This window comes from Neoarius graeffei, chromosome 10 (assembly GCF_027579695.1).
Source record: "Neoarius graeffei isolate fNeoGra1 chromosome 10, fNeoGra1.pri, whole genome shotgun sequence".
Lineage (NCBI taxonomy): Eukaryota > Metazoa > Chordata > Actinopteri > Siluriformes > Ariidae > Neoarius > Neoarius graeffei.
In genome coordinates this window covers 83,364,538-83,376,849 of record NC_083578.1, presented here as the reverse complement: position 1 = coordinate 83,376,849, position 12,312 = coordinate 83,364,538, and the positions used below count along the sequence as shown (strand labels likewise).

General features: G+C 41.6%; 1 protein-coding gene across 1 annotated transcript in view; it reads left to right on the top strand.

Moving 5' to 3' along the window:
• The first annotated feature begins 541 nt into the window (after nucleotides 1–541).
• Nucleotides 542–12,312, top strand: part of grm6a (glutamate receptor, metabotropic 6a) — a 189,749-nt gene continuing 177,978 nt past the window's right edge. Inside the window, exon 1 of the mRNA XM_060932426.1 lies at nucleotides 542–577. The gene's annotated coding sequence lies outside the window, so the exon portion shown is untranslated. The remainder of the gene's footprint in view (nucleotides 578–12,312) is intronic.

Genomic DNA, 12,312 nt, shown 5'->3' with positions numbered 1-12,312 from the left:
GGCCGGTGAGTGTATCCGCAAGTGTAACTCTAAACAGATAAAAAGTAAATGTTGTTTTATTAATACACATTGCACCACACCATCATTGATTATTATATGCCTGTAACAGCACGCCCCCAAGTCTTTCATTCCTTCTTACAGAACTAACATGTGCGTAATATCTCTCTCTCTCTCTCTCTCTCTCTCTCTCATGCTCATGCACGACCGCCCGCTCCCACTGCTTCAGTTTAAGAGAGCGCGCGCAGGCACAGGATTATTTCATTTCCTCTCTCTTGTGTATCTCAGAGTGATTTCCACAGGCTCCCTCTGCTCAGCATCCGTATATTTATATCCGAACACCGATGAACTCTCCTTCTCCAAATGATCCAGGTCCGACTCATTGAACTCCTCTCATCATCATCATCATCATCATTAGTGTTTCAGCAGGAATGAAGCCCTGTTTAAACTCTGGTAAACACTCATATGGAAGGACAGCGTGGAAGTTTCTGAGTGACTGAATGGATGCAGGAGTTCAGTTTGCACTTGGAGCTGCTGGATGGATCCTGGCTTGAGCTCAAAGCACTCATGGAAAACAAAGGTAAGAAAATCAAACGTGCATGAGATTACACTTCCATCAAAGTGTATTTTATACAGGGTGGCATCATTATACGTTGACGCAGACCGACTGTATATAAAACCATTTTGCATCTATTTCTGTATGCATATTCATATTCCAAGCTACATCACAATCCAAAAATAGGTCGCAAAGTAATTGCAATGTGGTGTTTTGGTATCCTGATCTCAGAAATAAAGGCATCAAACTGAACAGTGGAGTAGGTACCATTAATCGGACATCATTTGTACCTTTAGTGTATATTTAGTTTACCTGGGAAGCTGCATGTAGTGGAGAATAAACCTTTAAAAACGTATATCGGTAATCCAGTTACTGTATGTATCTTTAAATTATACTGCATTAACATTTCTATGTGTACTAAAGGTAGTCTTAATGGTGCCGTGCCACCAATAAAGGAAAACACGTGAACGCCTTTATTAATGAAAACGTATTGTACTGAAAGTTTATAGACATACTTTCACCATTCCGTAGAATTGAGAGTAAAGTCTTGCATGATTTCTGACAGTCTGTTATTTTAAATTATTTTATTAATAGCTCATTAATTAGCCTTCATACTCATCCTCGAACTGTGTGATCCATCAGAGAGTATTTCTATATCGCAAGCCATGTCACAACTGAATGCAGTGTGTTGTTGCAATATATACAATATTTTGCCCATATGGTGCATATGGAGCGAGATGATGCACAACCGTGCTGCTTGAATCCATCCAGGTTTGAACTGGTTTCTGATCTGCTCAATTAACATCTGAATTCTTCTCGCATTGAATTAACTGAATTACACAAATGCACACTGTTAGGGTTAAATCAAAACCGGGGTATGAGCTGAGTTTATGTACACACACAAAGAAACACTCACCATTTTATTAGGAACACCCACCCACCACCTGCTGTTTGATGCCGTTCTCTAATCAGCCAATTCCTTAACGGCAGCACAACGCATCAAATCACGCAGATACAAACCAAGAGCTTCAGTTGACGTTCGCTTCATTCAAACATCCGAATGGGAAGAATTGTGATCTCAAAATCTGACTTTCTTTCATTGTGGCATGGGTGTTGGTTTGCGCCAGATGGACTGGTGGTTTGAGTGTTTCAGAAACTGCTGATTTCCTGGGGTTTTCACACACAACAGTCTCTAGAGTTTACACAGACAGAATGGTGCGAAAAACAAAAAACAATCATTGAGTGAATGAGCGACAGTTCTGTGGGTGGAAACAAACGTCTTGTTGATAAGAAAGGTAGGTCAGAAGAAGAGGAAAATGAACAGATTGGTTCGAGCTGCCCTGCCAGGAACCATGGATATAATAAGTCATAGCAACTCTTGACAACCGTGGTGATCAGAAAAGCATCTCAGCATGCAACAGCAGAAGAACACAGCCAGCCAAAAACAGGAATCTTAGAATCGAGAACAAGTTCCTGTTAATGTGTCTGGTGAGTGTGTGTGTGTGTGTGTGTGTGTGTGTGTGTATATATATATATAAAATTTAAGTGCAGAGCTTTAAAAAGAAAGAAAGAAAGAAAGCAGACCAGACAGTAGCTCATGAAAGATGTGTATTTGGCGATGAACAGCTTTCCCTAATCCATATAAGCCACAGGACTGTGCATGCAAGCTTTGCCTGATTCATCTTCCTTCCTCACAGCGAATGCTGATGCTCCATGCACAGTGTATAATTCATAATTCATGCGACTTATTCATTACCACACTGTAATATTAATCAGCGTGTGGTGTGACAAGCATTTTGCTCATATTAAAGTAGTTTGGAATTATATTTGCTGTGTTCTGTTTCAAGATAAAAAATATACAGCAATATCAGCAACACCATCAGTGTTTATAAGAATGCAGCTAAGTTCATTTGATGTTATAAGTGGTATAAGTGCTGTGTGTGTTTGCTGATTGGAGCACATATCCAAAGTGATGCTGATACTGCTACACAAGTGTCACATGGTACATACGTGTCAGCATAAATACATATTATATTGCATTCAGAAATTTTGCTGCAAAAATAAACATTACATCTAGTAGGCATGTATAATATACTATAAACTAAGATAATTAACAGTTATTCCACGAAATCGAGTCGTACACGAGCTGATAGCCGGCGAGGCGTGTAACGCCGAGTTGGCTATAAGCCATGTACAACGAGAATGAGTGGAATAACTGTTTTATTCTATCCACATTCACTTAGAATGTAAACAAACTGGTAAAATGACAGTAGCACTTTGTGAAAAATGCTATAATAATAATTCTTGAAAAATCTTTTTCTTCTTCTTCTTCTTTAGGGTTTTTTGGCGTTTGGCAAACTAACTTAAAGGTGCATTACTGCCACCGACTAGGCTGGAGTGTGGAACAGGAGATATTGGGGGGAAAAAACTTTATTCTTTTGGCTATTTCTCATCTCATCTCATCTCATTATCTCTAGCCGCTTTATCCTTCTACAGGGTCGCAGGCAAGCTGGAGCCTATCCATTAAAGGATAAACATTGAAGGAGTCTCGAGTCAGAGCTTTGTTGCGATCAGAGGGAAAGCTGTAACTTTTCTGACACTGGAAAGTCTTCAGGACGGAGGTTTCCATTTGCTCTGTAATATGACAAGCTGCAATTTTTTTGTCTTGTTAGTTTCAAAGAAGGGCGGCATGGTGGTGTAGTGGTTAGCGCTGTCGCCTCACAGCAAGAAGGTCCTGGGTTCGAGCCCCGGGGCCGGCGAGGGCCTTTCTGTGCGGAGTTTGCATGTTCTCCCCGTGTCCACGTGGGTTTCCTCCGGGTGCTCCGGTTTCCCCCACAGTCCAAAGACATGCAGGTTAGGTTAACTGGTGACAAAGATGAGATTTATGGATGTGGTGAAGGAGGGCATGAGGATGGTTGGTGTGACAGAAAAAGATACAGAGGACAGGAAGAGATGATGGAGGGCATGGTTTGAATTGACCGTAGGTGTGAATGTGAGTGTGAATGGTTGTCTGTGTCTATGTGTCAGCCCTGTGATGACCTGGCGACTTGTCCAGGGTGTACCCTGCCTTTCGCCCGTAGTCAGCTGGGATAGGCTCCAGCTTGCCTGCGACCCTGTAGAAGGATAAAGCGGCTAGAGATAAAGAGGATGAGTTTCAAAGAAGAAAAGAGAAGCTTGTGAGGGATGACTGTGTATCCAGTAGCTGCTATAACATTAACAGTAACAAGCTCTAACTTGTTTCGTAGTCATTCCACAACATTAAATTATTAAGTAGACAGACAAAAGGTATGACGTGCGATACTGTTCAGAATTTAAACTAATTAGCTTTGAGGATTTCTGTGGTATAAATGGAATAAAGCACTTCAGGAAGTGCTGTTAGAGGAAAACGAGACTGTCAATGATGGCGTAGCTCACTCCGGCCCCGTCTAGTCCAGAAGGAACGATCTCAAGTGGGCCACCTTGCGCAATAAATGTTGCAAGCTAAATACACTCTATACAAGCTATATATATAGAAGCTATATACACCCTAGGAATACTGACCTATTTGCCAGAAAAAATTCAAAATGGTGAGGAATTGACCAAGAAGAAGCGATTTTTGTTGAACTGCTCATTAAAGCTTAATTAGTCCATAATTTCATTAGTGATTGTAATTAAGCAAATCTGGGTAGAAGTTATATGCACCCTAGGTACCCCGACCTTCATGCCAGAAAGAATCAAAATTGGTGAAGAACTGAGGGAGAAGAAGCAATTTGTGTGGAAACTACTCATTAGGGCTTAATTACTCCATATCTTTATTATTAATTGCAGTTATGCAAATTTGGGTAGAAGCCACATGCACCCCAGGCAGACCTCCCTTCCTGCCAAAAAGAATAAAAACCAGTGACGAATTGAGAGAGAAGAAGCGATTTTTCTGAAATGTGGACGATGCTGGACGGATGACAGACAACACACGATGGCATAAACTCATCACCTGTCGGCCGGATAAGCTAATAATCAACTTTGGTGTTGGAAGAGTAACTCCGCTTCATCATACAACCTTGATGTTGATTATTTTCTTACAGCAGCATGTCCCAAAGTTAGTGCTTCATCATGTAAAACACCAAAAACACTCCAATCCTCTATCCAACATAGATATTGCTATAACCAGTGATTTCCTTCTGATGTCAATATACACACTTCCCACTGACAAAAAGACAGGAGGCTGAACTGAATTGGAGGTAGCAGAGCTGAAGATGTTGAGATTCTCACTGGGAGTGACAAAGTTGGACAGGATTAGAAATGAGAATATTAGAGGGATAGAGGGACATGTAGGACAGCTTGGAGACAAAGTGCGAGTGGCGAGATTGAGATGGTTTGGACACGTATGGAGGAGAGATCCAGGGTATGTTGGAAAGAGAGCACTGGAGATGGAGTTGGCAAGTAGAAGGAAAAGAGGAAGCGCAAAGATGAGATTTATGGATGTGGTGAAGGAGGGCATGAGGATGGTTGGTGTGACAGAAAAAGATACAGAGGACAGGAAGAGATGATGGAGGGCATGGTTTGAATTACGTGGGAGCCAGTGGGAGCTGAGCTCCCACAGAGTGAGGACTGGCTCCCATGAAAGCAGTAAAATCATATCTCTGTGGGGGTCTCGAAAAATGCAGCATCATTATATTTTAATCACAAATAAGGCTCATTTTCCTTCAATATACTGAGTAATATTTGTGTTAAAGATAGACAAATAGCCTTAAATAATAATAAAAATAAACCCATCCATCCATTATCTGTAGCCACATATCCTGTACAGGGTCGCAGGTAAGCTGGAGCCAATCCCAGCCGACTATGGGTGAGAGTCGGGGTACACCCTGGACAAGTCGCCAGATCATCACAGGGCTGACACAGAGGTGGGGTTTACATTAGACCGTATCAGCGGATCATCAGATCAACGTTTTTAAAAACGATTAGTGTGCACACAGCAACGCCAATACACGATTCGCGGGCACACAGCAACGCCAATACACGGATACGCTAATCACATGACTAATTCAGCATGTAAGTTGAAATGTGTCAGTGCGGCTCATCGCTTCCTCCTCAGCGGCTGCGCTCCAAATCACTCCGCCCTGAACAGCGAGTGCCCTCTGGAGGGTGCGCACTCCGGCCCTGCGCAGCTCACAGAGCGCGCGAGTGAAGCGCACGAGCAGTGATTCGGGACTGAGCCGCTGTGCGCAAGTCACTTACCACTTGCAAGTGGAAGGATGGCAAGCCTAAAGACAATCATAACTACACAATGGACAGTATTTGCATCAGTATTTGCAGCATTTTCATACTTTCATACTCTTTAATGAAAGGTGATACAAGGCGGAAGTCCGCGCCGTTTTTCAGCAGTCGCGTCACATGACCAATGCCAGCGAATCAGGAAGGTGGATGTCACAGTGACGTTGTCCAATGACGACGCCAGCTAGAGCTCAGCACAGCGTATCCGCGTATTCTCAATGTTTACACAGCACCGGACCAGACACGATCTGGATTGAATATGTGGGCCTGGCGGATTCCTGTTTCCCGGCGTTTCCAGGCGTTTTAATGTAAACGGACAGTGCATCCGCAAAGAAAACGAGACAGATACGGTCTAATGTAAACTTGGCCATAGAGACACACAACCATTCAAACTCACATTCACACCTACGGTCAATTTAGAGCCACCATTTAGCCTAACCTGCATGTCTTTGGACTGTGGGGGAAACCGGAGCACCTGGAGGAAACCCACACAGACACGGGGAGAACATGCAAACTCCAGACAGAAAGGCCCCCATCGACCACTGGGCCCAAATGCAGAACCTTCTTGCTGTGAGGCGACAGTGCTAACCACTACACCACCGTGCCGCCCATAGGAGTAAACATGTTTTCCAAAAAAAAAAAAAAAGCATTACAGTGAGATGCATACTTTCATGAATGCAGCACCACCATGCCACTGTGCACCCCAACTATCCTTCTAAGAGCTTGCAAATGCTAACAGACACACACACATTAATGCTTTCAGAAGAAGAATCACTTGACCTTGGTTTCATTTATTGGTAAGTCCATCCATCCATTATCTGTAACCGTTTATCCTGTGCAGGGTCGCAGGCAAGTTGGAGCCTATCCCAGCTGACTATGGGCGAAAGGCGGGGTACACCCTGGACAAGTCACCAGGTCATCACAGGGCTGACACATAGACACAGACAACCATTCACACTCACATTCACACCTACGGTCAATTTAGAGTCATCAATTAGCCTAACCTGCATGTCTTTGGACTGTGGGGGAAACCGGAGCACCCAGAGGAAACCCACACAGACATGGAGAGAACATGCAAACTCAACACATAAAGGCCCCCGTCGGCCACTGGTCTCGAACCCAGAACCTTCTTGCTGTGAGGAGACAGTGCTAACCACTACACCACCGTGCTGCCCTTGTTGGTTAAGTTTTCAAAAAAGATCACGACCACAGCCTGCTGAAAACAGACCACTTTGGTGTATTTTGTCTGCGTGATGGTAAGAGAATGGCTTTTACTTTCGACTAGTAGAATGCCTTCTCTCTCTGTTTAATGTGTAGGGTATAGGAAAATAGCAAAAACAATATGTTCAACCAAAAAAAAAAGAAGAAATAAATAAAAGGACTACTCTGTGTGTATGTAAGTAATAGCCTAACGAACCACGTAACCTCTCACTCATGGAAAGCGCACCTGTTAGCCTATTTATTATTCATATATTTACTCGCCACGTCCACACACCATTCCTTTTGTTTGTTTATTTGTTTTTTAAAGAGACCCCCACAAAGATGAATTCATAATTCGAACCCTGATGGAGGGACATTATCTGCTGTGGCGACCCCAAACAGGAAACAGGAACAGCCGAAAGAAGAAGACTAATATACGGATTTCCGGTGTTACTTTTGACTCTGGAGTGTCACAAGCTTCACAAAATGTTCCAAGCTCAGTCACTGCAGCTAATACAATACTAATGTTCACTTAGACCTGACTCAGAAAGTCCTACCGGACCTGCTCTGACTTTCGGATCATGACTTAATGAAAGTGACGTCTGTAAACTCTGAGCAGTAATGGAACACAGGGGTTTTATCTTTTTGTTCAATTTCAAAGACGGCAAAGTGCTCAATGTGCAATGTGAAAGGTGTTAAAGATCAATGAGTGAACATTACACTTGAGCATACGTTAACGGCTCTTATATTATAGTTTTGTAGAAAGACAGGATGTTCTGTACCTGTGAGAAAGGAAATAGGTCACCACTTCAGAAAGTCGTAATTGAGGTTTTTCACCTGACGTCACAGGGTCACGTGACGCCCCGGTGTCCGCCATTTTGAAGGTCAAGCTAGCTAATGTCAACATCATAGTAGCTAGTATGTTACTGTAGCAATGTTTACGTTCAGTCATTTGGATGACTGTTAAAACCTTTCAGTCTCAAGTTTTTCCTTTACTGTATTTACTAGTTTACTGAGCTAGCACGCTCGGGCAAGCTGGGAGCTAGCGCGCTCGGGCAGGCTGGGAGCTAGCACGCTCCGTAAACTAGTAAATACAGTAAAGGAAAAACTTGAGACTGAAAGGTTTTAACAGTCATCCAAATGACTGAACGTAAACATTGCTACAGTAACATACTAGCTACGATGTTGTTGACATTAGCTAGTGCTAACAGCTAGCTGCTAGTACACTGCTACAACACAGACACCGACCCTAATAATACAGTTCTTGGTCATTGCCTGGTAACAGCAAATTTATAACGGGCCATGTCTCAACAGACTAAGAAGTTATTTCAATGACACTTAATAACATTTTGTTTATCCTGAGGACCGAAAGTAAATGAAAATGTGAACAAACCTTAGCTATAATAAGATGGCAACCACCGGCTCCAGGGACGACCCGCTGATGTAGGCATGTTACCCAGCCTGACACAAAATATTTGTAGGCATCCAAACTCTTATACGCTTTCAGATCAATACCTGTGTATGGCGATGGGTTTTTAACGACATAGGTATACAGATCATGTGGGCCGAAGTCAGGTAAAGACGAGGGCTTCGTGTACTTCCGTACGTCAGTGAACAATCCTGGTGGAAGCAGGTAAACGTCGTTCTCTAAGCCTGCTAACCTCAATTTTTGCAAATACCTCTCCCTCTGCTCGCCCTGTAAATGCCCTATGTCGCTGGATAGTGAAGGTGTTTTCTGCATCTCGCTCCTTTTTCTTTTATGTTTTTCGTTTGTCGCCTTCCTCGCATTCAAACTGATTCGAGCCGTGACGTCCAAAATGGCAGCCTCACATGACTTGGTCACGTGGGTGAAATACCTCAATAGTCTGTATTTGTAATAAAAAGAAGTCTATATTCCAAATTGCCTTGTAGTGTCCAACTTTTTGTTTTTCTTGCCATGAAGTAAAATAGGAATTAATTAATTAATTGATTTTTTTAATTAATAAAAGAAATTGACTAGTTTTTAATTGTTTCTACTTGTTTCATCCACATAATGCCAAGAAAAACCAAATAGTCCTAAATACAAATATCAAAACAAATAAAACACTGATATTCTGAAGCTTGGAGGCAGGCTTGTCGTACTCGAGTCCAACATTTGGACTCGAGTCTGACTTGTGCCCTAATTTTAAGGACTTGTGACTTAACTTGGACTTGAGCACTGATGACTCAGACTTGGACTCGGACTCGTACATTAACTGCATTCGGACTCGTAAATTGGAGATGAGGACTTGGATTTTTTTCTTTATTTTCTGGAACATGCCATAATAATTTGGCAGAAGATATTTATATTTACATTAATCATTAATTTTTATACTAATTTCATGCAAGAGAATGCACATTCACCTGTTCATATGTCATGTTCAGGAACAAACTAACGTTAATGGCACTAAAATGCTTGGAGAGAAGCCCCTAGGATTGTCTGCTTTGCTTATACAGACTTCTCGTGCAGTGGGAAAAAATGCACTATGTGTTCCATATGTAGTAGAACTTCCGAGGAGATGACGGGGACAACCTCAAACTTCAATCGGCATTTGGTAAGACTCCACCCAGAGAAGGAAGTGACACGCTATGTTCATTGCTCTGTTGATAGTGGGGCTTGCTTGCTGACCAATGAACTAGCTAGTGTTAACCCTCTCTCATGTTATTTGCCCTATTGATAGTGGGCGGGGCTTGCTGAATGATGAACAAGCTTTTTATCTGTAGCCTATTAACTAAAATGGGGCAGTTGAGCAGTAACGTTAGTCCAACACAGTAGCAGAGATGGTTTCACATAAAGGCAGCAACAGCCACCGTCAAATGGTACAATTGGAGTCTTGTTCTCGGACTCGACTTGAAATGTTCTTTAATGACTTGGACTTAAACACTGGGGACTCGAGACTGGACTTGGACTCGAGGTTTAGTGACTCGACTACAACACTGCTTGGAGACATCACACCACCATAACACATCATGACGACATAATTTTTTATTCCTTACTTATTGTATCATAACATAGCAGGCATTTTTATTCGTAATGCATCTTTATGATACCTTCCTTCTTTGCCACTAATTTTGCCATTAATTATTAAACCATGTGATTTCTCTGATGTATTGGTGCATTTCAGTGTTTGTGTTTATGCTTAAGAAAAAGAGACAAATGACACCATTAGGATAATGCAAAAAAAATGATAATATTCACTTGACTCTATAAGACTCAACACTTGATAGACAGCAACAAAGTGAACCAGTGAATCTGAGTTGATAGTAAGGACCCTGAGGACTCGTTCCCAGTTAATGGGAATTAGAGAACCACAAATAGGCTTCATTATGCTCTTTATGTGTATTACTTCATGACATTAAACCAAGCTCTTGCTGCTCGAGTTTCACACAAAATTGCTTTGATTAGAAATAGGACAGGTCAGGAGTAGAGCAATTTCCCAAGCCGCATTTCGAGAAATTGTATAGAGCGTCTGGTACTTTTTGTGACCACTAACGTGGAAGTGTGTATACACAAAAATATGGAGAACCATGCAGGTTGTACCCTTCAAGATTCTGAAGCTTAAGGCCAGAAGGGTATTCAAAACATGTCTGTGGCTACAACTGAGTCTTTTAGTGCAATCACATCTCATGCAAAATTCATGGCATTTTGATGAGTGCCGGAGATTTTGTTGTGTTTCAAATGAATAATGCTATACAAAATGTTCATTTCCTTCATCTGAACCATAACACTTTCTCAGACATTTTCGCTTGTCATCTCAAAAGCTGTTTTCTCAGGAAAGTTCACAGATTTGAACAGTGCTCATATTCCATGAATATCCAATCAAAAACTGCTTGAAATATAATTGCTGGGATTTACAAGTCCACTAAGCTTTCCATGCAGACCATATCCTGTGTTTGGCTTTTCTTTAGCATCTGAAACAAGTTGCTGGTCTTTGAACTTGTGTTCAGGATAAACCTTCTTCTTTTTCTTTTTTTTTGGACTGTACTTTAATGAAAGCATACACAGACATACGTCACAGTGAATAATACACTGCCAGGCCAAAAAATAATTGCCATTTGGATTTAAACGAGACTGTCAATGATGGCGTAGCTCACTCCGGCCCCGCCTAGTCCAGAAGGAACGATCTAAAGTGGGTCACCTTACATAGTAAATGTTACACTATATACACTACGGGTATATACAAGCTATATATAGAAGCTATACACACCCTAGGAAAACCGACCTATTTGCCAGAAAGAATCCAAAACGGTGAGGAATTGACTAAGAAGGAGCGATTTTTGTTGAACTGCTCATAAAGGCTTAATTAGTCCATAACTTCTTTAATAATTGCAATTAAGCAAATCTGGGTAGAAGTTATATGCACCCTAGGTACCCCTACCTTCATGCCAGAAAGAATCAAAATTGGTGAAGAATTGAGGGAGAAGAAGTGATTTGTGTGGAAACTGCTCATTAGGGATTAATTACTCCATATCTTCATTATTAACTGCGATTATGCAAATTTGGGTAGAAGCTACTGTACGTATATGCACCCCAGGCAGACCTACCTTCCTGCCAAAAAGAATAAAAATTGGTGAAGAAGCGATTTCCGTGAAATATGGACGACGCTGGACGGATGACACATGATGGCATAATATTTGACCAGGAGTATCTATTATTATTTTGTCTCAAGTAACAATGTTCTTGTACTTTGTCCACCTTTGCAGAAAACCTAAACGTACAGCTCTGACTGTTAAATAAAGTGCTGACACTGAATACTCTTTCCATAAATGCTCAAAAAAACCTCCCCATTCACAGAAAACATCACAAAGACACACATTTTTTAATCTGGTTACATGCCAAAGAAGTTGCTGTGGAACAGAGGGGAACTGTCAGCGCCTTCTAGTCCTTCAGAGAAGGTCTAAACATATCAGCATTTCAAATGTTATATTTACTTTCTTTCATTCTTTCATAATTTCATTTTAATTATTCTCTTCTAATTTTAATTTGGCCTCATTTTCTATCAAATTTGCTTCAGAAATGAAAGGGTTACTGTCCTGAAAACATTAAAATCGAGTTATTCAATGAGATTTTTTTTGTTTGTTGTCTCTAGGCTGAGAAGAGTTTAGAGCTGGCTCATCTCATTGGTTAGGACTTCATTGCCGGGACAGAAGGCCATGGCAGTGTATGTTTAGGAAGTGACAGATGAATTAACCAATCAGATTTTGATTTATAGTGGGAGGGACCAAAAATGTATTGCCCTCTGCCTTCTTGAAGGCCAACACAAGCTTAACCACGAGTCGGCGCCGTC